Source organism: Eucyclogobius newberryi, unplaced genomic scaffold, assembly GCF_026437365.1.
Source record: "Eucyclogobius newberryi isolate DKJ021-1_F unplaced genomic scaffold, fEucNew1.0.hap1 SCAF_67, whole genome shotgun sequence".
NCBI classification, from domain to species: Eukaryota; Metazoa; Chordata; class Actinopteri; order Gobiiformes; family Gobiidae; genus Eucyclogobius; species Eucyclogobius newberryi.
In genome coordinates, this window is record NW_027316356.1 from 150,413 (window position 1) to 172,090 (window position 21,678).

Here is a 21,678-nt window from a genome sequence, read left to right on the forward strand (position 1 = left end):
TCATTTTGAGTCCCGTAAACACTGACACAGCCATGTTCACTTTACAGGAGCCAATGAGAGAACGGAGTTTACAATGTTGTGTTAGCATTTCACGTGCTAAGAGCTAACATTAACTAAAGAGAACCCAAAGAAACAGAGCATCAAAATGGACTCGCGACCAAACTATGGCCACATCTCGGACGCACGACGATCAAACTGCACACGGAACTGCGCTAAATATCGTGACATTAATCCGTCAGTAAATTGTATGAAGTTGTTATGTTCTAGAGATTTGAAGCTTTATAATGACGTGAAACAAGCTCAGGTGGAACACCGTCCAGGTCCGTCGTCTGAAATGTTGATCTATTGTGCGTCATTTTGAGTCGTTTGTGGCATTGTTTTGTTCTTAAATAAATTCACTGTGCAGTCTGAAGTTACCCATTATTTAGACTAAAACGTGAAGCTAACGCTAACCGCGATATCTCCAGACGCGCGCGTGAGTGAAGACAAAACGCGTCTTTGTTTGTTCTTCTCTTTATATTGAAGCTGTTTCCTGTTCACCTGCAGCGTCTGCTCTTAAACTCTACAGGCGTGTTCTGAAACGCCTGGGATTCTTGGATTAGTTCAGTTTCACAATTGTGTGTTTGATCTTTTATTTGGAACATGATTTATCACAAGTATCAAGTCAAAACCAAAGAAGACGACAACATTCTGATTCAGACATTTGGAACTAAAGACAACCAATCACATTATTACTTCAAAATAAAACCAATCACATCATTACTTCAAAATACAAATTATTTAGGCCCTCCACTTTTCCTCTTTTTACAGATTTATTTAACTGAAGCTTCACATATTATTATTTCAAACTTGATTTAGATTCTACATTAATCACATTGTTTTTATTTTCATTTTTTTAGATTATTTAGGAAAGGTTTATTTTTTATTTTTTTACTTCAGTATCAATTCTTCAAATGAGCATCTACTTTCAATAGTCATTTTAGAATAAATAAGTTGGTATTGAATTTTTTTGGCCATAAAGACTCGTAAACTTTTTACTCATTTGAATAAAAATAAAAGGAAGTAATTTGATCCTAAACTGTGGAGAACAAAGCAGTTATTTGTGTTTAAGGAAATGTGCAGTGTCTCCAGTATAATAAAACCAGACTCCAGAGTAGAGAGAGTGAGTGAAAGTTGTCTGGACTCTGTGGATGAGGCTCATGGTACTTTCAGAGACGCTGTAAAATGCCAAAACCCCTGCACTGTGGTCCAGGTAAACCCCGATTCTGGACGAGACCAGACCTGAGACCTGGGACGGGACTGAGTTAAACCGAAATGAAGGACTGGTTTTGTGACAGAATAAGGACCAGGATTTATCATTGTATCCAAAAATACATTCATCAGAGACTCTTTTTCTCTGAATATCTCTGTATGAAACTGCTATATAAACACACACCCCGCTCCACTCCACCTCCCAGTAACATCGGCCCCTCAGACTCTCTCTGCTCAGGACCTGAATACAGTCTCTGAATCTGTCTGAATGATCAGGATAACTCTGGTGTTCACTCATAACTGTTGCTCTTCTGTTTCCATCAGACAGAGACAGTTTGGTGTGAGCTGTGTTTAGGTCCAGAGTGATTTCTTTATAATATTGTAAGAAGTCCTCTCTGGAGCTGGGTTCAGCTGGTGACAGTAAAACCTGGACTGGAGTCAGAGTGAGCTGGAGTTTGTCCTTGAGCGCTGACACAGCTCTGGTCACGTCCTCAAAGTATCTCCGGGGCCCTGTCTGAATCCTGGCTGGCTCTGTGCTCTGTGTGTCTGTGGACAGTGAAGCGTAGAGCTGTAGAAACTGGTTATGATCCGGATTGAGGGACAGTGTGTCCAGCTCAGAGATGCTCCTCTTCAGCTCAGTCACGTCCTGCTGCAGTTGGTCCTGGAGCTCTTGGACTCGGCTCAGTTGGGTCTGCTCCTGGGAGAGGATCTGCTGCTCCACTTCAGAGCCTCTTTTCTCCAGGAGAAGAACCATCTCTCTGAAGCTGTCCCTGCTGCGTTGCACTGCTGTCTGGGCAGAGCGTCTGATGTCCTGGGCCTCCTGTTTGAGCCTCTTCAGGTCTGTGTCTTTGTCCTGGAGGCTTTGAAGCAGCAGGGCCCTCCTGGCCGGCAGCTCTGCCTGTTTCTGGGCCCTCTCTGAGGCCGAGGACACTATGTCGTGGCCCTTGTGCTGGTCCACAGAGCAGAGGTAACAGATGTTCTGCTGGTCGCTGCGACAGAACATCTTCTTCACTTCATCATGTTCGGAGCAGAAGTTTTCCTGGAGCTTGTGGGACGGCGCCACCAACTGGTGTTTCTGAAACGCTGCAGCATCATAATGAGGCTGGAGGTGGCTCTCACAGTATGAAGCCACACACTGCAGACAGGACTGGACAGCTTTCATCTTCCTCCCAGTGCACACATCACAGGACACATCCTGAGGTCCGGCATAGCAGCGGTCAGCAGGGGGCGCTGTGAGCCCAGTCTTCTTCAGCTGTTCTAATAAACCTGCTAACATGATGTTCTTGATGAGGACAGGCCTTGGGCTGAAGCTCTGGCGACACTCAGGACAGCTGTAGAGCTTCTTCTCGTCCTCTTGGTCCCAGTGGTGTTGGACACAGTTCCTGCAGTAGCTGTGTCCACAGGGAATAGTCACCGGATCCTTCAGTAGATCCAAACACACGGGACAGAAAAAGGCTTCTTGGTCGAGTGCTTTCTGCGCCATCTCTCCTGGATCAGAGCGACTGAGAGTTTGACTTCGACACAAATGAAACTTGAGAGAGTGAGTAGGGGGAGGAGCCAGGCCGCACCCACAGCTCCTTGTAGATCTGAGGAGATAGCACCAAGCAACAGCACTTTAAAGGCACAGACAGCTTTTATTAGAGTTTCTCTGTCAACATGTATTTAACATAATTTCAGAGAACAGGGGCCCAAATTGAATTTCCACAAATGTCACAAAAAAATTGTTTTGTCTGGAAATGGCCCAACAAAATAGTATTAATCTTGTGCCTGTGTTTGAATAATGTCAGAACTTGTTGTTACTAAAGTTAAACTATTATTTAAATTTACACTGACTGAAGTCAGTGCACATGTTGAATTATATTCAGTTTGTTTCATGTGGATTGTGGAAGTAATTACAGATTTAACTCTAAACCAGGTCAAACGTGTGCATTTTGACAGTAAAAAGACACATTCTCCCATAGATGTCTCACCTGTCGTCCTCCAATATGAACCTAGAGCTCTTTATAATGTTGTGATTTCACTTCATCTTTCAAATCTAATCACCATGACGCTTTTAGTTTGAAAAGTCACAGTGACGTGTCCAAATATTTCATGTCTTCAGTGAAACAACGAGCAGGAGATAAAGTGTGGGCGTGTGTCAGGTGTAAGAGTCAGGTGTAAGAGTCAGGTGTAAGAGACAGGTGTAAGAGTCAGGTGAGGACAGGTTATTTGAATGAGAGCCTGTCAGACCAGCAGAACCACAATCTGATCCAAACTCAACAGGAGGAATGAACTCGCTGTTTGTCTTCACTTTGACTCGTGTTGTTACAGACTCGGTCCAAACGTGGCACAGATCAGAGGAACACAAGTCTGGAAACTGGACTCAACCTTCAAAAAAGTTCTCACAAAATCTTATCTTTGAAAAGTGGCAAGTAGATGACATTTCGGGAACTCAAATACACACAATGAGTTCATGGATGTGGGCGGGGCTAGGGGATAAGTGAAACGCCTGCAGTTCAGTCAAACTCGTGGGTAAAATAATGACGAGGAAACACTGGCGTGACGAGGTTACGGTTTGGTCACATTGGCCTGGAGGGCTTTGTCTGGCGTGTTCTGCAGTGTGGCATTAAAGTGACGTGTGCAGAGGCTGGTCAAACTGGACGATATTGTGACGTCACGTTCTCTGTCGCGTCCATGTCCGATTAAAATCACGGGGTCAAGTTGATTTTCTTCGCGATTTGCAACGTAAAGCCACCCGGACGTTCTTTTCATCCAGTAGTTCATGATCCCGAGGTCGAGGTGGACTTCCATTATCGTCCTCGTACAGAGATGTGTCGTCTGCGCTTGACCCGTCCTTCAGTGGCGGTCCAGGTCCAGGTCCAGGTTCGGTCAGGACTTTAGCTGGAGGAGTTGACCACACTGCTGCTTCGATACTTGGACTCGGTGACGTCCACTCCAGGGCCGTGAAACTGAACTTTCATTGGACTCGTTCATCAACAGTCGGTGGAGGATGAAGACAAAGGGAAAATGGATGTTTCGTGAGGGAAAGATCAGAGGGTCGATTCGAGTCGCCGCGGAAACGATGGAGGCCGCTTTCCCCTTGGACGCCGTTCATCGCAGTCCATCGCGCTGAAGACTCGGCCCCGGTCGCTCTGAGCCGCTCTGAGCTCTTTTAAATTGGACTTCAGAGAGAACACAGAACAAGAAGGAACAAACGGACTGTCCACGTCTGCGGACTGTCCACGTCTGCGGACTGTCCACGTCTGCGGACTGTCCACGTCTGCGGACTGTCCACGTCTGCGGACCGTCGGGTGCCGTTAGATCCTCACAAAGTCCAATGTCGTGTTCCTCGTGTCAGTTTTCCGTTTCGTTCTCTGGGATTTTCACGAAAAATCTAATCCACAAATGTTTTCTCAGATAATTTCCATCAGGTACAAGATAGTTTTCTAGTTTATTCAGACCTTTTCCCCTCCACAAAGGTAAAGTACACAAAATAATGTTCAGTCCACAGTGTCCGTTGATTACAAAGAGCAAAGTTAGTTTTCTGCTTTCATTATTCACTTTAAAAAATTTTTTTTTTTATAACATTCATTTATACAGTTTTTTGTTCTATTTGCTTTTTTTCCTCATCCAAATGATTCCACATTTTAACCCGACATATAACGCTGCTGCTGTTCTGATATGGAACGCTTTTGATTTTTTAAACAAAAGATAACGCCCCAAGATCACAAAATGATGAACTCTAGCCCTCGTCTTTCTCGCTCTTCTAGAGTTGCCAAAATATAAAAAATACCAAAAACAGATACTAATTATTTAATGTATTTGTTTATTTTCTATTTAATGTATTTACTTTTAATTTTATTTTTTAATTGATTTAACTTTTACTCATTTATTCAAAATTAACTGTGCAGTCTGAAGTTACCCATTACTTTCTACTTGACTAAAACGTGAAGCTAACGCTAACCGCGATATCTCCAGAAGCGCGCGTGAGTGAAGACAATACGCGTCTTTGTTTGAGCTCGTCTGATGAACGCATTGACCTGTCGCGGCGCTCTTTAAACTCTTGATGTCGCCTCGTGGATTTGTGCGTCGCTCGTCTTTATCTCGCAGGAGCAGCTAGGGCCGCTTTAGCGCTCAATCCATTAGCGCGTTTCCCGCTGTTTGCTCGGACTCTCCGCAGAGACGCTGTAAAGCCAGATAAGAGCCCAGCGTTTGTGTCCGCTCCATAAAACCCGCTGCTCCTCTATGAGTTGTGTGGTCCTCTCTGACTCTTATTGTTTTTGTTGTTTTATGGTATAATTACTTTGTTAAATTGTTGTTGTTGTTGTTGTTGTTGTTACGACTTTTGTGAAACGTGCATTAGAATTAAAGTGGATAATATTTTGTTTTTCTGTAAATCACAGTTCAGTCACTGAAGCAAGTCCATTCACTTCTTGTTCAAAAATGGATAAGGCCCGCCTTTTCCAAGCAAAAAGCCCCGCCTCTTCATGACGTTTCCCGGTAACAAGCGGCAGACGGTCGTTTACGTGTTCTGATCTTGACATTTGACATTTTGGGAACTCGACACGTGTTTAAAATGTTTTACTATTTCATTAAGTGTAAAAAATGAGGCGAAACTTGAATTTTTAAGTCAATTTTCAGTCGGATCTAGTTTAGTCAATAACTAAATAATGAATCCAAAATCCGCTCTGTAAATGTTTTTGTGTCCAACTAAATGAAGTGAGACATTTAAAGCTGCTCTGTCCATTTCTTCACATTTAAATGTCCATAAAAGATGCACATTTGTCTGTTTTTACACATAAAATGCCTTATTTCTGTGTGAAAACATGACATGATATAAAGCTCTTCTTTCTTACATTGATGTGAGGAAACGACAGACGTTTCACATTGTTCTCTTTATATTGAAGCTGTTTCCTGTTCACCTGCAGCGTCTGCTCTTAAACTCTACAGACGTGTTCTGAAACGCCTGGGATTCTTGGATTAGTTCAGTTTCACAATTGTGTGTTTGATCTTTTATTTGGAACATGATTTATCACAAGTATCAAGTCAAAACCAAAGAAGACGAAAACATTCTGATTCAGACATTTGGAACTAAAGACAACCAATCACATTATTACTTCAAAATAAAACTAATCACGTCATTACTTCAAAATAAAACCAATCACATCATTACTTCAAAATAAAGCCAATCACATCATTACTTCATAATAAAGCTAATCACATCATTACTTCATAATAAAACCAATCGCATCATTACTTCAAAATAAAACCAATCACATCATTACTTCAAAATAAATCCAACAACATAATTACTTTGTTATACAAATTATTTAGCCCCTCCCCTTTTCCTCAAAATCACATTTTACAGATTTAAGTGAAGCTGCATTTCTTCATATAATATTATTTCAAACTGGATTTTTATTCCACATTAATCAATTTTTGTTATTTTTTATTTTTTTTAGATAATTCAGGAAAGGTTTATTTTTATATTTTTCCTTCAGCATCAATTCATCAAATGAAAATCTACTTTCAATTGTCATTTTAGAATCGACAAGTTGGTACTGAATTGTTTTGGCCATAAAGCGTTGTAACTTTTAACTCATTAGTTTAAACATAAAAGGAAGTAATTTGATCCTAAACTGAGGAGAACAAAGTTGTTATATGAGTTTAGGGAAATGTACCGTGGATCCAGTATCACAAAATGTAACTCCAGCGTAGAGAGAGTGAGTGAAAGTGGGCTGGACTCTGTGGATGAGGCTCATGGTACTTTTGGAGACGCTGTAAAACGCCAAAACCCCTGCACTGTGGTCCAGGTAAACCCCGATTCTGGACGAGACCGGACCTGAGACCTGGGACCGAACTGAGTTAAACCGAAATGAAGGATCGTTTTTTTGACAGTCTAAGGCCCAGGATTTATCATTGGTTTCAAATCCACATTCATTAGAGTTTCCTTTTCTCTGAATATCTCTGTATGAAATTGCTATATAAACCCACGTCCCGCTGCGCTCCACCTCCCAGTAACATCGGCCCCTCAGACTGTCTCTGCTCAGGACCTGAACCCAGTGACTGAATCTGTCTGAATGATCAGGATAACTCTGGTCTTCAGTCATACGTGTTACTCTTCTGTTTCCATCAGACGGATACAGTTTGGTCTGAGCTGTGTTTGGGTCCAGAGTTATTTCTGTATAATATTGTAAGAAGTCCTCTCTGGAGCTGGGTTCAACTGGTGACAGTAAAACCTGGACTGGACTCAGAGTGAGCTGGAGTTTGTCCCTGAGCGCTGACACAGCTCTGGTCACGTCCTCAAAGTAGCTCCGGGGCCCTGTCTGAATCCTGGCTGGCTCTGTGCTCTGTGTGTCTGTGGACAGTGAAGCGTAGAGCTGTAGAAACTGGTTATGATCCGGAGTGAGGGACAGTGTGTCCAGCTCAGAGATGCTCCTCTTCAGCTCAGTCACGTCCTGCTGCAGTTGGTCCTGGAGCTCTTGGACTCGGCTCAGTTGGGTCTGCTCCTGGGAGAGGATCTGCTGCTCCACTTCAGAGCCTCTTTTCTCCAGGAGAAGGACCATCTCTCTGAAGCTGTCCCTGCTGCGCTGCACTGCTGTCTGGGCAGAGCGTCTGATGTCCTGGGCCTCCTGTTTGAGCCTCTTCAGGTTTGTGTCTTTGTCCTGGAGGCTCTGGAGCAGCAGGGCCCTCCTGGCCGGCAGCTCTGCCTGTTTCTGGGCCCTCTCTGAGGCAGAGGACACTATGTCGTGGCCCTTGTGCTGGTCCACAGAGCAGAGGTAACAGATGTTCTGCTGGTAGCTGCGGCAGAATAAATCTATTGCTTTTTGGTGTTGTGAGCAGATGTTTCCCTGGAGCTTGTGGGACGGCGCCACCAGCTGGTGTTTCTGTAACGCTGCAGCATCATAATGAGGCTGGAGGTGGCTCTCACAGTATGAAGCCACACACTGCAGACAGGACTGGACAGCTTTCATCTTCCTCCCAGTGCACACATCACAGGACACATCCTGAGGGCCGGCATAGCAGCGGTCAGCAGTGGGGCGCTGTGAGCCCAGTCTTCTTCAGCTGTTCTACTAAACCTGCTAACATGATGTTCTTGATGAGGACAGGCCTGGGGCTGAAGCTCTGGCGACACTCAGGACAGCTGTAGAGCTTCTTCTCGTCCTCTTGGTCCCAGTGGTGTTGGACACAGTTCCTGCAGTAGCTGTGTCCACAGGGAACAGTCACCGGATCCTTCAGTAGATCCAAACACACGGGACAGAAAAAGGCTTCTTGGTCGAGTGCTTTCTGCGCCATCTCTCCTCAAACAAGAGAGTTTGACTTTGACACAAATGGAACTTAAGAGAGAGAGCAGGGGGAGGAGCCAGGGGGAGGAGCCAGGCCGCACCCACAGCTCTGTGTAGATCTGAGGAGGAAGCACCAAGCAACAGCACTTTAAAGACACAGACAGCTTTTATTAGTTTCTCTGTCGTGTTTTTGTCATCATTTCAGAAAACAGGGGCCCAAATTGAAATTCCACAACTGTCACAAAAACATAGTTTTGTCTGGAAATGGCCCAACAAACTAGTATTAATCTTGTGCCTGTCTTTGAATAATATCAGAACTTGTTGTTACTAAAGTTGAATCATTATTTCAATTTGCACTGACAGAGACGTCAATGCAAATGTTAATAAACCAGGTCAAACGTGTGCATTTTGACAGTAAAAAGACACATTCTCCCATAGATGTCTAACCTGTCGTCCTCCAATATGAACCTGGAGCTCTTTATAATGTTGTGATTTCACTTTATATTTCAAGTCTAATCACACTGACGCTTTTAGTTTGAAAAATCACAGTGACGTGTCCAAATATTTCATGTCTTCAGGGAAACAACGAGCAGGAGATAAAGTGTGGGCGTGTGTCAGGTGTAAGAGTCAGGTGTAAGAGTCAGGTGTAAGAGTCAGGTGTAAGAGTCAGGTGTAAGAGTCAGGTGTAAGAGTCAGGTGTAAGAGTCAGGTGTAAGAGTCAGGTGTGAGAGTCAGGTGAGGACAGGACATTTGATTGAGAGCCTGTCAGACCAGCAGAACTACAATCTGATCCAAACTCAACAAGAGGAATGAACTCGCTGTTTGTCTTCACTTTGACTCGTGTTGTCATCTGCGGACTGTCCGCGTCTGCGGACTGGACAGTCCGCGTCTGTGGACTGTCCGCGTCTGCGGACTGGACTGTCCGCGTCTGCGGACTGGAAAGTCCGCGTCTGCGGACTGTCCGCGTCTGCGGACTGGACTGTCCGCGTCTGCGGACTGTTCGCGTCTGTGGACTGGACAGTCCGTGTCTGTAGACTGTCCGCGTCTGTGGACTGGACAGTCCGCGTCTGCGGACTGGACTGTCCGCGTCTGCGGACTGTCCGCGTCTGTGGACTGGACAGTCCGCGTCTGTGGACTGGACTGTCCGCGTCTGCGGACAGTCCAGTCCGCGTCTGCGGACAGTCCAGTCCGCGTCTGCGGACTGGACAGTCCGCGTCTGCGTACTGGACAGTCCGCGTCTGCGGACTGTCCGCGTCTGCGGACTGGACTGTCCGCGTCTGCGGACTGTCCGCGTCTGCGGACTGGACTGTCCGCGTCTGTGGACTGTCCGCGTCTGCGGACTGTCCGCGTCTGTGGACTGGACAGTCCGCGTCTGTGGACTGGACAGTCCGTGTCTGTGGACTGTCCGTGTCTGTGGACTGTCCGCGTCTGTGGACTGGACTGTCCGCGTCTGTGGACTGGACTGTCCGCGTCTGTGGACTGGACAGTCCGCGTCTGCGGACTGTCCGCGTCTGCGGACTGGACTGTCCGCGTCTGTGGACTGGACTGTCCGCGTCTGCGGACTGGACAGTCCGCGTCTGCGGACTGTCCACGTCTGCGGACTGTCGGTTGCCGTTAGATCCTCTCAAAGTCCAATGTCGTGTTCCTCGTGTCAGTTTTCCGTTTCGTTCTCTGTGATTTTCACGAGAAATTAAATCCACAAATGTTTTCTCAGATCATTTCCATCAGGGACAAGATGGTTTTCTATTTCATACAGACATTTTTATACAGTTTGTACAGACCTTTTCCCCCCACAAAGGTAAAGTACTAAAAAGAATAAAAAACACAATTCTGAGTCTACATTGTCCGTCGGCCGCAAAGAACAAAATCACTTTCCTGCTTTCATGTTTCTTATGCTGCTGTTGTTTTCATATGGAACAAAAGATTAAATAACTAAATCACAAAATGATGAACAATAACCTTGGTCCTTCTCGCTCTAAAACAAATTATTCAAAGTATTTTTTTTTTTTTTTTTTAATGATTTTTTTTAATTATTCAACTTATTTCATTTATTTGATCCCCATTAGCCTTTACATAAGACTATTCTTCATAGTGGACATGAGATTTACAATAGAATCAATGCATTATAATGACACTAAATACACAGATATAAATGGAACAACCTTTTATCATATTGAATGTTTTTTTCTTATTGTCCCGCTCTACGCTCAACACTTTAGCTAGAAAACGTGTGAATTGTGTCAGCGGCTTTTGTAAAGTTTACACATTTTTATCAAACCAAGTCCACAAACTAAACCGACCTCCCAGTGCGAGCTGCTGCTCTGGATTAACTGTCGTTTTGAGATAAATGTTTCAATATTCTAGAAGGATCTTGAGCTTTATCAGAACCAGGACGAGAAAGTTCTGTTCATGTGGATAATTACAGTCTATTGTCTCAAGGTGGTGGTGTTCCGTGGTTGGGCGGCTCGTCCTCTGCGGGTTTGGCTCTGCAAATAAACACTGCAGATTAGTTTAGTGGCAGAGCGGGTGTAACATGTGCTGACAGAGGGTGTGTTTGCTGATTAACTGGCTCTGCTCCTCCTCCTGGTCCAGTCTGTGGGATCCTCTGCAGCTGCTGTCGTCTTTAGTCTGGGCCGCTGTCCAGGATTCTGTCAGACACATGTTCCCTGAAGAGCACTGGCCCGTCACCGCTCCAAATATACTGTCAAAGTCCAAATACTGCTGCTGGAAATACTATAATAATGTATACATTAAGTCTAGTGGAAATATACTTTTAATCAATAGTTTTGTTCCAGTGAAACTATGCTGTTAGTCAGTTACAGAGCTGTAACAGAGGATTCCCGGACCACGTGGCTCTTTCTGTGTGGAGTTTGCACGTTCTGCCTGTGTCCGGGGTGATTCTGACCAGGATCTGGACTCGGATCTGGTCCTGACGGTCCAAGACCCTGACGGACGAGCAGAGAATGACACGTTCACGTTCAGTTTGCAGCCGCCGCGCTCTGATTGTGTCACACTCTGAAAACCAAATCCAAAACAAACAGAGTTACAACATACGTGTGAAAGAGACGGGAAAGGGAGGGAGGAGCAGAAACAACAGCCGGTTTCAATCAGATGTCATGAAGTAAGAGCTGGACACGAGGATGGACTCCCACGACGGGACTGAGCACATTTCTACTGGAATTGGGATTTTTGCTGTTGTGATTGGATTTAGGTTGAAAAAGTTGTATTCTGCACATTATAAACGAGAGAAGACTTGGATATGACCTGATAAACTGTCACAAGAACTCGTTTGTAGAGTTTAAACGACGAGTACAAGGTTTTAATACGTAGAAACAAGACCTGGTTCCTCTTCCCATCCACCGAACCCCCAAAACATCTCTGCCGGTCGTCATCTGACCCGACCATCCCGACCCGACCATCCCGACCCGACCATCCCGACCCGACCATCCCGACCCGACCATCCCGACCTGACCATCCCGACCCGACCATCCTGACCCGACCATCCTGACCCGACCATCCCGACCCGACCATCCCGACCCGACCATCCCGACCCGACCATCCTGACCCGACCATCCCGACCCGACCATTCCGACCCGACCATCCCGACCCGACCATCCCGACCTGACCATCCCGACCCGACCATCCTGACCCGACCATCCCGACCCGACCATCCTGACCCGACCATCCCGACCCGACCATTCCGACCCGACCATCCCGACCCGACCATTCCGACCCGACCATCCCGACCCGACCATCCCGACCCGACCATCCCGACCCGACCATCCCGACCCGACCATCCCGACCCGACCATCCTGACCCGACCATCCCGACCCGACCATCCCGACCCGACCATCCCGACCCGACCATCCCGACCCGACCATTCCGACCCGACCATCCCGACCCGACCATCCCGACCCGACCATCCCGACCCGACCATCCCGACCCGACCATTCTGACCCGACCATCCCGACCCGACCATTCTGACCCGACCATCAAGAGCATCGACCAGTACCACCTACTTCAATTATAACCAAAGTAATAATACATCTAATCCACTCAAATGTTATCCCCTGTTATTGTCTATTGTAGTGGATTTGTACTTGTACTGTAGTACTTCATGTACTCCCACGTTCATATTTGAGTTGATATTGATTAAGATTTCAAACATGACATAATTCGTATTTATCATATTTTTTTGACTTTTATGGGGCACCAGCCATTTTAGGCATTTTACCCATTGTATAATCAAATATAGAAATGCATTAATTTATGAAACACTTTACCAAATGTGGTTTATAAAAATGTATTGAACAAACAATTAAATATAATATGAATTTAGAATATGCAAATGAGTCGATGACAGATGGCGACACGAGACATGATTGTTCTAGATCTATCAAGTGTGTGTTAGTTGAATGTAGATGATCTTATCAGCGTGATCCTGAGGAGATGGGCCTGTGTGCGTCCTCCAGAGGTCACTCAGGGGTCACTCAGGGTTCACTCAGGGGTCACTCAGGGTTCACTCAGGGGTCACTCAGGGGTCACTCAGGGTCACTCAGGGGTAGCGTTGCAGCTCGGTCCACACTCTGGGCAGGGCACGGCTGCAATGTACTTTGTGGTCACACGTATAAACTCTCCAAAGATGAAGTCCGCTTGAAAGTTCTGATTCTAAAAAAAGGTAAAAAACCACTCCTGCCTGTAATGTGTTGTGTCAGCATCGAATACGACGCTATCAACCAAAGTATGGGCGGAGTCTGAAGCAATAGTCCTAAGTATTATGGTTTTAAAGGGATCTTGAGTTTTAGTGCTTATTTTGAATAAAAGTCTGTAAAGTTGTGAAAAAGCCTGATATTTGCACTGACCTTTCACCCAACGTTAGTGAAGCATTTTGACGTAGAGAAAGGCACAGAATAACTATGGCCTTTTCTCACTCTGTGTTCTTGTGCGTTCTCTTGCGTTCTCTTGCGTTCTCGTGCGTTCTCTTGCGTTCTCGTGCGTTCTCTTGCGTTCTCTTGCGTTCTCGTGCGTTCTCTTGCGTTCTCTTGCGTTCTCGTGCGTTCTCTTGCGTTCTCTTGCGTTCTCGTGCGTTCTCTTGCGTTCTCTTGCGTTCTCTTGCGTTCTCTTGCGTTCTCGTGCGTTCTCGTGCGTTCTCTTGCGTTCTCTTGCGTTCTCTTGCGTTCTCGTGCGTTCTCTTGCGTTCTCTTGCGTTCTCGTGCGTTCTCTTGCGTTCTCTTGCGTTCTCGTGCGTTCTCTTGCGTTCTCTTGCGTTCTCGTGCGTTCTCTTGCGTTCTCTTGCGTTCTCTTGCGTTCTCTTGCGTTCTCTTGCGTTCTTGTGCGTTCTCTTGCGTTCTTGTGCGTTCTCGTGCGTTCTCGTGCGTTCTCGTGCGTTCTCTTGCGTTCTCGTGCGTTCTCTTGCGTTCTCTTGCGTTCTCTTGCGTTCTCTTGCGTTCTCGTGCGTTCTCGTGCGTTCTCTTGCGTTCTCTTGCGTTCTCTTGCGTTCTCGTGCGTTCTCTTGCGTTCTCTTGCGTTCTCGTGCGTTCTCTTGCGTTCTCTTGCGTTCTCTTGCGTTCTCTTGCGTTCTCTTGCGTTCTCGTGCGTTCTCGTGCGTTCTCTTGCGTTCTCGTGCGTTCTCTTGCGTTCTCTTGCGTTCTCGTGCGTTCTCTTGCGTTCTCTTGCGTTCTCGTGCGTTCTCTTGCGTTCTCGTGCGTTCTCTTGCGTTCTCTTGCGTTCTCTTGCGTTCTCTTGCGTTCTCTTGCGTTCTCTTGCGTTCTCGTGCGTTCTCGTGCGTTCTCTTGCGTTCTCTTGCGTTCTTGTGCGTTCTCTTGCGTTCTCGTGCGTTCTCTTGCGTTCTCTTGCGTTCTCGTGCGTTCTCGTGCGTTCTCGTGCGTTCTCTTGCGTTCTCTTGCGTTCTCGTGCGTTCTCTTGCGTTCTCTTGCGTTCTCGTGCGTTCTCGTGCGTTCTTGTGCGTTCTTGTGCGTTCTCTTGCGTTCTTGTGCGTTCTCTTGCGTTCTCTTGCGTTCTCGTGCGTTCTCTTGCGTTCTCTTGCGTTCTTGTGCGTTCTCTTGCGTTCTCTTGCGTTCTTGTGCGTTCTCTTGCGTTCTCTTGCGTTCTTGTGCGTTCTCTTGCGTTCTCGTGCGTTCTCGTGCGTTCTTGTGCGTTCTTGTGCGTTCTCTTGCGTTCTTGTGCGTTCTTGTGCGTTCTCTTGCGTTCTTGTGCGTTCTCTTGCGTTCTCGTGCGTTCTCGTGCGTTCTTGTGCGTTCTTGTGCGTTCTCTTGCGTTCTTGTGCGTTCTTGTGCGTTCTCTTGCGTTCTTGTGCGTTCTTGTGCGTTCTCTTGCGTTCTTGTGCGTTCTCTTGCGTTCTCGTGCGTTCTCGTGCGTTCTTGTGTGTTCTTGTGCGTTCTCTTGCGTTCTTGTGCGTTCTTGTGCGTTCTCTTGCGTTCTTGTGCGTTCTTGTGCGTTCTCTTGCGTTCTTGTGCGTTCTTGTGCGTTCTCTTGCGTTCTCTTGCGTTCTTGTGCGTTCTCGTGCGTTCTCGTGCGTTCTCTTGCGTTCTTGTGCGTTCTTGTGCGTTCTCTTGCGTTCTCGTGCGTTCTCGTGCGTTCTCGTGCGTTCTCGTGCGTTCTTGTGCGTTCTCTTGCGTTCTTGTGCGTTCTCGTGCGTTCTCGTGCGTTCTTGTGCGTTCTCGTGCGTTCTCGTGCGTTCTCGTGCGTTCTCGTGCGTTCTCTTGCGTTCTTGTGCGTTCTCGTGCGTTCTCGTGCGTTCTTGTGCGTTCTCTTGCGTTCTTGTGCGTTCTCTTGCGTTCTCTTGCGTTCTCGTGCGTTCTCGTGCGTTCTCGTGCGTTCTCGTGCGTTCTCTTGCGTTCTTGTGCGTTCTCTTGCGTTCTCTTGCGTTCTCTTGCGTTCTCGTGCGTTCTCTTGCGTTCTCTTGCGTTCTCGTGCGTTCTCTTGCGTTCTCTTGCGTTCTCTTGCGTTCTCGTGCGTTCTCGTGCGTTCTCTTGCGTTCTCTTGCGTTCTCGTGCGTTCTCTTGCGTTCTCTTGCGTTCTCGTGCGTTCTCTTGCGTTCTCTTGCGTTCTCTTGCGTTCTCGTGCGTTCTCGTGCGTTCTTGTGCGTTCTCTTGCGTTCTCGTGCGTTCTCTTGCGTTCTCTTGCGTTCTCGTGCGTTCTCGTGCGTTCTCTTGCGTTCTCTTGCGTTCTCGTGCGTTCTCTTGCGTTCTCTTGCGTTCTCGTGCGTTCTCGTGCGTTCTCGTGCGTTCTTGTGCGTTCTCTTGCGTTCTTGTGCGTTCTCTTGCGTTCTCTTGCGTTCTCGTGCGTTCTTGTGCGTTCTTGTGCGTTCTCTTGCGTTCTTGTGCGTTCTCTTGCGTTCTCTTGCGTTCTTGTGCGTTCTCTTGCGTTCTCGTGCGTTCTCGTGCGTTCTTGTGCGTTCTTGTGCGTTCTCTTGCGTTCTTGTGCGTTCTTGTGCGTTCTTGTGCGTTCTTGTGCGTTCTCTTGCGTTCTTGTGCGTTCTTGTGCGTTCTTGTGCGTTCTTGTGCGTTCTCGTGCGTTCTTGTGCGTTCTTGTGCGTTCTTGTGCGTTCTTGTGCGTTCTCTTGCGTTCTCGTGCGTTCTTGTGCGTTCTTGTGCGTTCTCTTGCGTTCTTGTGCGTTCTCTTGCGTTCTCTTGCGTTCTTGTGCGTTCTCTTGCGTTCTCGTGCGTTCTCGTGCGTTCTTGTGCGTTCTTGTGCGTTCTCTTGCGTTCTTGTGCGTTCTTGTGCGTTCTTTTGCGTTCTTGTGCGTTCTCTTGCGTTCTCGTGCGTTCTTGTGCGTTCTTGTGCGTTCTCTTGCGTTCTCTTGCGTTCTTGTGCGTTCTCGTGCGTTCTCTTGCGTTCTTGTGCGTTCTTGTGCGTTCTCTTGCGTTCTCGTGCGTTCTCGTGCGTTCTCGTGCGTTCTCGTGCGTTCTCGTGCGTTCTCTTGCGTTCTTGTGCGTTCTTGTGCGTTCTTGTGCGTTCTTGTGCGTTCTCTTGCGTTCTCGTGCGTTCTCGTGCGTTCTCGTGCGTTCTCGTGCGTTCTCGTGCGTTCTCGCGCGTTCTCTTGCGTTCTCGTGCGTTCTCGTGCGTTCTCTTGCGTTCTCGTGCGTTCTCGTGCGTTCTTGTGCGTTCTCTTGCGTTCTCTTGCGTTCTCGTGCGTTCTCGTGCGTTCTTGTGCGTTCTCTTGCGTTCTCTTGCGTTCTCGTGCGTTCTCGTGCGTTCTTGTGCGTTCTCTTGCGTTCTCTTGCGTTCTCGTGCGTTCTCTTGCGTTCTTGTGCGTTCTTGTGCGTTCTTGTGCGTTCTTGTGCGTTCTCTTGCGTTCTTGTGCGTTCTCGTGCGTTCTCGTGCGTTCTCGTGCGTTCTTGTGCGTTCTCTTGCGTTCTCGTGCGTTCTCGTGCGTTCTCTTGCGTTCTCGTGCGTTCTCGTGCGTTCTTGTGCGTTCTCTTGCGTTCTCTTGCGTTCTTGTGCGTTCTCTTGCGTTCTCGTGCGTTCTCGTGCGTTCTTGTGCGTTCTTGTGCGTTCTCTTGCGTTCTTGTGCGTTCTCTTGCGTTCTTGTGCGTTCTTGTGCGTTCTCTTGCGTTCTTGTGCGTTCTTGTGCGTTCTCTTGCGTTCTTGTGCGTTCTCTTACGTTCTTGTGCTTTCTCTTGCGTTCTCTTGCGTTCTTGTGCGTTCTCGTGCGTTCTCGTGCGTTCTCTTGCGTTCTTGTGCGTTCTTGTGCGTTCTTGTGCGTTCTCTTGCGTTCTCTTGCGTTCTTGTGCGTGCTCGTGCGTTCTCTTGCGTTCTTGTGCGTTCTTGTGCGTTCTCTTGCGTTCTTGTGCGTTCTTGTGCGTTCTCTTGCGTTCTTGTGCGTTCTTGTGCGTTCTTGTGCGTTCTCGTGCGTTCTCGTGCGTTCTTGTGCGTTCTCGTGCGTTCTCGTGCGTTCTCGTGCGTTCTCTTGCGTTCTCGTGCGTTCTCGTGCGTTCTTGTGCGTTCTCTTGCGTTCTCGTGCGTTCTCGTGCGTTCTCTTGCGTTCTCGTGCGTTCTCGTGCGTTCTTGTGCGTTCTCTTGCGTTCTTGTGCGTTCTCTTGCGTTCTCGTGCGTTCTCTTGCGTTCTCGTGCGTTCTCGTGCGTTCTTGTGCGTTCTCTTGCGTTCTCTTGCGTTCTCGTGCGTTCTCGTGCGTTCTCGTGCGTTCTCTTGCGTTCTCGTGCGTTCTTGTGCGTTCTCTTGCGTTCTTGTGCGTTCTTGTGCGTTCTCTTGCGTTCTTGTGCGTTCTCGTGCGTTCTCGTGCGTTCTCGTGCGTTCTCGTGCGTTCTCGTGCGTTCTCGTGCGTTCTCTTGCGTTCTCGTGCGTTCTCGTGCGTTCTCTTGCGTTCTCGTGCGTTCTCGTGCGTTCTTGTGCGTTCTCTTGCGTTCTCTTGCGTTCTCGTGCGTTCTCTTGCGTTCTCGTGCGTTCTCGTGCGTTCTTGTGCGTTCTCTTGCGTTCTCTTGCGTTCTCGTGCGTTCTCTTGCGTTCTCGTGCGTTCTCGTGCGTTCTCATGTTCTCGTGAAACATCATCCGCGATGGACTGTACCAATTCTAAGAACGCATCAAACCGATGAACGGCCGACACGTCTCCGATCGGCCGCAGTGTAATTCTGTTTTAAATGTGACGTTCGTTGGTGTTTCCATCGATACTTTGTGCAGCTCTTTTATTGAGGATGTGATGGATTAGAGCTCATGCTTGTTGCTCATGTTCATCAGGGCCAGTTTGGCGTCCGCATCAGGCCCCGGGGCCATAGTTGGAACACCTCTGGTATAAAGAGTGAGTGAAAGTCCTGCACGTGATACTTCGACCAAACAACGTACAGAAAGTTCCTACAAATATAAAACTAACCGTATATTTGGGGGAATTTCTCTTGAAACTAATTCAGAAATCCTCCTTAATATATTGTTACTTTATTTTTGTCCGTATTATCCACGTACTCCAACTGCATTGCACCTTTTTGTCTAATGGATCATGTCAGACGCATTATGACCTGGAAATATCAGATTGTGGCTCTTGACAAAGCGAGTGCCGTGCGGAGGAAACGGCTGATGCTAACGCACTTTGCTAGCTTTGTGTTGCTAAGGCTCGACGTTTGAGTTAGCATCAGTGGAAACACAGCGCTTTAGCACGAGGTCAAGTCATTCTTTTGTGTTTCCATCTGCTTTTTGCCCTCCAGACGCTTCGCTTTGACTCTGGAAACACTTTTGGACTGAGCCGATCTGCTCCAAAGTGAACCAGTGGAAACGTGGCTGTGGAGCACCTTTAATGGACGATGCACCGATAAAGAAGAGTCTTAGTTGTTCCCCCGTAGCACTTTGGCGACACGACCTTTTCTGATCCGAGTAATTCCTTCCGTTTGCCGCGGATGTGTAACGGCGCCCCCTGCTGCCCTCGGCTCTGAACCGCCGTCCCGGAAAATGCCATGTTTGCTGTATGATTCGCCGCGTGTTGTGGTGAACGTGCCGCTTGTTCGGGTCTAATTAAATGTCAGTTGTCGCCCCGGTAACCTCACGACTCCACGACCTCCGAGATTAGATTCTGCCTCCACACAAAGTCATCTCCGCCTGCGTGTTTTATCAGCCGTGTCCCCGGAGTGGCGTCCCTGGAGCGTGTCCCCGAGAGGTTTAGACCTGGTTTAGTCCTGGTTTAGACCTGTTTTAGGCCTGGTTTAGTCCTGGTTTAGACCTGGTTTAGTCCTGGTTTAGTCCTGGTTTAGACCTGGTTTAGACCTGGTTTAGACCTGGTTTAGACCTGTTTTAGGCCTGGTTTAGTCCTGGTTTAGACCTGGTTTAGTCCTGGTTTAGTCCTGGTTTAGACCTGGTTTAGACCTGGTTTAAGCCTGGTTTAGTCCTGGTTTAGTCCTGGTTTAGTCCTGGTTTAGTCCTGGTTTAGACCTGGTTTAGACCTGGTTTAGTCCTGGTTTAGACCTGGTTTAGTCCTGGTTTAGTCCTGGTTTAGACCTGGTTTAGACCTGGTTTAGTCCTGGTTTAGACCTGGTTTAGTCCTGGTTTAGTCCTGGTTTAGACCTGGTTTAGACCTGGTTTAGACCTGGTTTAGACCTGTTTTAGGCCTGGTTTAGTCCTGGTTTAGACCTGGTTTAGTCCTGGTTTAGTCCTGGTTTAGACCTGGTTTAGACCTGGTTTAAGCCTGGTTTAGTCCTGGTTTAGTCCTGGTTTAGTCCTGGTTTAGTCCTGGTTTAGACCTGGTTTAGACCTGGTTTAAGCCTGGTTTAGTCCTGGTTTAGTCCTGGTTTAGACCTGGTTTGGACCTGGTTTAGTCCTGGTTTAGACCTGGTTTAGTCCTGGTTTAGTCCTGGTTTAGACCTGGTTTAGTCCTGGTTTAGACCTGGTTTAGGCCTGGTTTAGACCTGGTTTAGTCCTGGTTTAGTCCTGGTTTAGACCTGGTTTAGTCCTGGTTTAGACCTGGTTTAGGCCTGGTTTAGGCACATGTTGTTCAGTTTCAGGTGCTGCATTAGCATTAGTCGCTAACAGAAATGCTAATTAGCGTCTCCGTTCACTGAGGCGTTTAGCTAGCAGCCGACGCTCCGCATTTAAAGAGGAAGTTCAGATTGACCTTCAACGTTTTGAGAAGCAGGTCAGGTTCTCAAAGGGCCGAATGTCTCTCCCGTCTCGCTCTCTCCTTGTCACGTTATCCTCCAGTAAAAAGTAAAAGTAACAAATCTACAAAAAAAGTTTAAAAAGGCCAAGTTTTATTCATGATTTGCCGTGTTTCCTCTCTTCCTCCACCTCTTCTCTCCTTCTTCCTCTCTTTTCTTAAACTCCCTGATGTCCCTCTCTCTCTCTTCCTCCACCTCTTCTCTCCTTCTTCCTCTCTTTTCTGCACTTGTTCTCTTCTTACACTTTAAGCGTTTAAACTCTGATTCTCTGGCGTTTCCTTTGGCTCCAGTGAAGAGACGACTGAGGTACTTTTAGTAGTAGTAGTAATAGTAGAAATACTCTCCCCCCTGTGGTCTCTATAAATAGCCCCGCCCCCTGTGGTTGGTCGGTGGCGGTTGGTGAACTCGTGTTTCACCTCTTGCGTTCGCGGCTGAAGCGTGTGGCGCTCGTGAATCTTTGTGACGGTCGTTTCCTGCTGAAGATAACGAGCTCCGACAAACGAGAAAAGACCAAAAAATAAACCACGGAAACAACATTTGTGATAATATTTCACACCTCTGTACATTTTAGCCTGGTTTAGTCCTGGTTTAGACCTGGTTTGGATCTGGTTTGGATCTGGTTTAGTCCTGGTTTAGTCCTGGTTTAGTCCTGGTTTAGACCTGGTTTAGTCTTGGTTTAGACCTGGTTTAGACCTGGTTTAGACCTGGTTTAGTCCTGGTTTAGACCTTGTTTAGACCTGGTTTAGTCCTGTTTAGTCCTGGTTTAGTCCTGGTTTAGACCTAGTTTAGACCTGGTTTAGTCCTGGTTTAGTCCTGGTTTAGTCCTGGTTTAGACCTGGTTTAGACCTGGTTTAGTCCTGGTTTAGACCTGGTTTAGACCTGATTCGGACCTGGTTTATTCCTGGTTTAGACCTGGTTTAGTCCTGGTTTAGACCTGGTTTAGTCCTGGTTTAGACCTAGTTTAGACCTGGTTTAGTCCTGGCTTAGACATAGTTTAGACCTAGTTTAGTCCTGGTTTAGTCCTAGTTTAGACCTGGTTTAGTCCTGTTTAGTCCTGTTTAGTCCTGGTTTAGTCCTGGTTTAGACCTAGTTTAGACCTGGTTTAGTCCTGGTTTAGTCCTAGTTTAGACCTGGTTTAGACCTGGTTTAGTCCTGGTTTAGACCTGGTTTAGTCCTGGTTTAGACCTGGTTTAGACCTGGTTTAGTCCTGGTTTAGACCTGGTTTAGACCTGTTTAGTCCTGGTTTAGTCCTGGTTTAGACCTGGTCTAGTCCTGTTTAGTCCTGGTTTAGACCTGGTTTAGACCTGGTTTAGACCTGGTTTAGTCCTGGTTTAGACCTGGTTTAGACCTGGTTTAGTCCTGGTTTAGACCTGGTTTAGTCCTGGTTTAGACCTAGTTTAGTCCTGGTTTAGTCCTGGTTTAGACCTAGTTTAGACCTGGTTTAGACCTGGTTTAGTCCTGGCTTAGACATAGTTTAGACCTGGTTTAGTCCTGGTTTAGTCCTGGTTTAGACCTGGTTTAGTCCTGGTTTAGTCCTGGTTTA

At 47.2% G+C, this 21,678-nt stretch overlaps 1 pseudogene; it reads right to left on the bottom strand.

Annotated features, from left to right (window-relative positions):
- Positions 1-1,096: 1,096 nt before the first annotated feature.
- On the bottom strand, positions 1,097-8,527 carry LOC140348336 (uncharacterized; annotated as a pseudogene).
- Between the last annotated feature and the right edge of the window lie 13,151 nt (positions 8,528-21,678).